Below are 3,689 nucleotides of genomic sequence, written 5' to 3' on the forward strand. Positions count from 1 at the left end.
ACAACTGATGCAATTGAATAAATAACAAAATAGACACATAGGTAAAAAGAGAAGTCATTGCTCACAAAGAGCTTACGTTTTATAGAGGGAGAGCAAACAAATATTCAGATAAGCCGATACAAGTAAAGAAGAATATAGAGAGCTAGCTAGCTAGCTAGATATGTAGGTAGGTAGACAGGCAGATAGACAGACAGACAGATGGATAGATAGATGGATGAATGGATAGATGGATGGATGGATGGATGAGAGAGATAAAGATTATATATAAATATATAGAGAGGCAGATAGCTAGCTAAATGGATGGATAGATAGATAGATAGATAGATAGATGGATAGATGGATGGATGGATGGATGAGAGAGATAGAGAAAGATATATGTAGAGAGATAGGCAGATAGATAGCTGCCTGGATGGAAGGATAGATAGATAAATAGATAGATAGATAGATAGATAGATAGATAGATAGATAGATAGATAGATAGATAGATATACAGTAAATACAGATTAATATAAAGGATTTGTAGAAGAATAATATCTGAGGGAAATGAGAAAAGCCCCATGTAACAGGAAGGAACATGAGCTTAACCTTGAGGGAAATTTAAAATTTTGGAGGGAGATACGAGGTAGCAGTATGCTTTTGATATGAAGGACAGCTCGTTCAAAGTCACAAAGATTGGATGAGAAATACTGTGTACCAGAAACAGTAGAGCAGTTGATCTGGAATATAGGGTATGTGGACTAATGTGAAATAAACCTGGAAAGGTAATCTAGAGCATATTGTGAAAAGCTTCCTTTGCCAACCAGAGGAGATTGTGTTTTATCCTAGAGGCATTAGAGCCACTTGAAGTGGAGGACATGGTGCCCACTTGGCAGCACATATACTAAAACTGGAATGATACAGAGAACTTTAGCAGGGTCCCTGTCCAAGAATAATAATGCAAATCTATGAAATGTTCCATTTAAAAAAAAAGTAAAGGACATGGTCAGAACTAACATTCTTGGTACATGAGCACAATTATTAATAAATGCTAAAGCACTTTGGAGCTGAATGACTTAAAAGACAGAATTATATTTGTCAGGAGCTTTCTTCCTTTATCTGTTTGAGTTATAAAAAGCTGTGTGCCAATCTGTACCACTTACATCCCCTTCCTGAAGTTTTACTCTTTCCTAAAGAAAAGCTGGGAGCAGACGTTCGCCATGTTGAGAGCACACTTGAAATGCATTTGGCAGTAGGCAAAGGCTAGAGCAGCAGATGATGTCATCTATGCATTGCATCTGTTCCTGAATACCAACAGCATCGTTTCTACGAGCCTTTTCCATATTGAAAATTGCAAAGGTTCCCGCTGTGCTGTTCCTTTTGGAAAGTTGGCTGGTATGGAGTGTTTAATTAAGTATTTTCAAACCATCCTTTTGTAGGCCTGTTCCACTTTAGCTAAAGTTATGACAGCTTGTCACTGTTAGTTTAAAAAAGGATGCATAGTTTATTCTTTTTTCACAAGCATAAAAGATTAGTATTTTTAAATGAAATAAAATAGCAGATCTCAGAGATGCAGAAAGGGTGAGCTAAAATGTGTGTCCATGTAGAAAGGATCTAAAAAACGGCTTGTTGGTTTAAAATAATGATCAGGCTGTGAAAATATCATCCATTAGCGTAATAGTTATAAATATAATTTCATCTTAATAAAGATGATTCATTTTATAACTTTAATGGACTTGGAATGCCATCTAACTTTTCTATACTACACCTCTCATTGCCATAAACATGCATTAAAGAAACCCACTAATTTGGAAGAATGATCCATCATAAGTTTGGCCAAAGGTAATTTCACTTTCAAAACTATATAATACAATCAGTAGATATCTTTTTTTAAAGTGTTTCACATTAGGGTTTTTTTTTCCCCTTCAAAATACTGGTTTCCAAATACTCACTCTACTAATTATTTAAGGTAGAAAAGGCACCCTTTTCTTCTCGATCCACAGCATCGGATTACAAGTGAACAATTAGAAGGATTTGCTCAAGCCTTATTTGAATCACAGAAATATTTCCACCTTACTGTATGTAAATCTTGACTTTGAATTTATTCTTTGCGAAAATATTATTTCATCATTCTGTGACCAAAAACAAAAAGCATATACTTCAGCCATCTATATTTAGCTCCCTTGACTTTGATGAGAGTAATATAGCATTTCATAGGTTGTGATATTTTTAAAAATGGTTTCACTATCCAATCGTCATATCGGAAGGGCTAGTCTTAGAAATGACATACGTAAATTAGAAGAAACACCTCAGTGAATCTAGATAATACAATGGGAGAGATATTGAATTGTTGAGTTTACAGATCTGTGGAGATTCCACTTATTGCATTTGACAAATGTAATCATTTTTTTGCAGTCAGCCGTGACAGCTGCCTTGTAACCATCACTAATGACAAAATAAATAAAATCCTAGGGATATATATTTTTTTCCTCTATTTCTTTTCTTCCTGAAAACATTCGGTTGGAAGGAATGCTGTGGAGAGAAGGCCAGTGCACACAGCTGGCTTCGGCAATTTCAACTTTCGCAATGCTACGTCTGTAAAAGCAGCCCAAGAATCTTTGAACAGGATGTAATCAACCTCAGATCTACAGAGAGTCACTTTGAAAATGATTTCAGCTGCCAAAGAAAATAATGTCCTTTACAAGCAGCTCTTCGTATGTCCGATTAAGCAATAGCCCAACATGTAAGAGAGGGAATAGGAGGCTTCTGTAGGGAAAGCGGGACTGATGGGAGAGAGATAGAGACCTGGTGCACCCCACCCAGAGAAAACAGAAAGAATGTGCAGAGAAGTCTAAAGAAAACATCAGCTCATGCCAAAAGACCCAATGAATGTCAAGAGATTCAGATCCACCAGTTCCAGGATCCAAATGGTAAGTAACCCAGGACAAAAGAGGATTTTTTTTTTTGGCACCATATGTCTTTTGTCACTTTGCCTGTCAATCCTTAGTTGCTCTTTCTCCACAGTCTTCTAAAGGACCCCAATCTTTGTCATTTGAAAATATTTCCCAGCAGCGTGCTTTGGGGGAAGGGAGGGAAAGGGAGAAGGGAGGATGGAGAATCACAGAAAATGACCATTTAGACACTTTTTGGCAGTAAATATGCAAGCAATGTATTCACTTACCTCTTTCCTTTCTCTGCAACTCAGCCTTGGAATAAAGGAGGGAAAAAAAAGGAGACCCAGTAGGATAGCTTCTCTAAATTTACCAGCAAGAAAGGACCTGGGATTCTTGTCCTTTAAGTGCCTCTAAACATGGTTTGCATAGCTGGATCTCGGCTTATCTGTACTTTTCTGCTTTCGCTTCCATACATGGGTCTGTTCCCAACAGTAACTCCAAGCTGTCGAAAAGGAGCTATCAGGCAGCCTTTAGTTTCAGCCAACACATGAATAGTAACATATAGCTGCATATTCTTGTATGCATAGAAATTTACACAAATAGGCTATACATGTACATACATGTACATGTATTCATGCACACACACACAACACACACACACAGCCTTTTCAACGTAGTCCATTTCTTATCCTGATATCGTGCCATGGTGACTTTTTTGAATTAACTTGAAATGATGAAATGGAAGCAACACTGGATTTGGAGGCAGAGGAGCTTGGCTCAAACCCTGGCTCTTTGACTTATTATCTCTATGACTTTGAA

The 3,689-nt window shown here is 37.2% G+C and overlaps 1 non-coding gene across 1 annotated transcript; it reads left to right on the forward strand.

Annotated features, from left to right (window-relative positions):
* The first annotated feature begins 857 nt into the window (after window positions 1-857).
* On the forward strand, window positions 858-964 carry LOC123238405. Its single transcript, XR_006505591.1, has one exon. It is a non-coding gene; the product is annotated as a U6 spliceosomal RNA (small nuclear RNA).
* The last annotated feature ends 2,725 nt before the right edge of the window (window positions 965-3,689 follow it).

This window comes from Gracilinanus agilis, chromosome 2 (assembly GCF_016433145.1).
Source record: "Gracilinanus agilis isolate LMUSP501 chromosome 2, AgileGrace, whole genome shotgun sequence".
In the NCBI taxonomy this organism is placed as follows: domain Eukaryota; kingdom Metazoa; phylum Chordata; class Mammalia; order Didelphimorphia; family Didelphidae; genus Gracilinanus; species Gracilinanus agilis.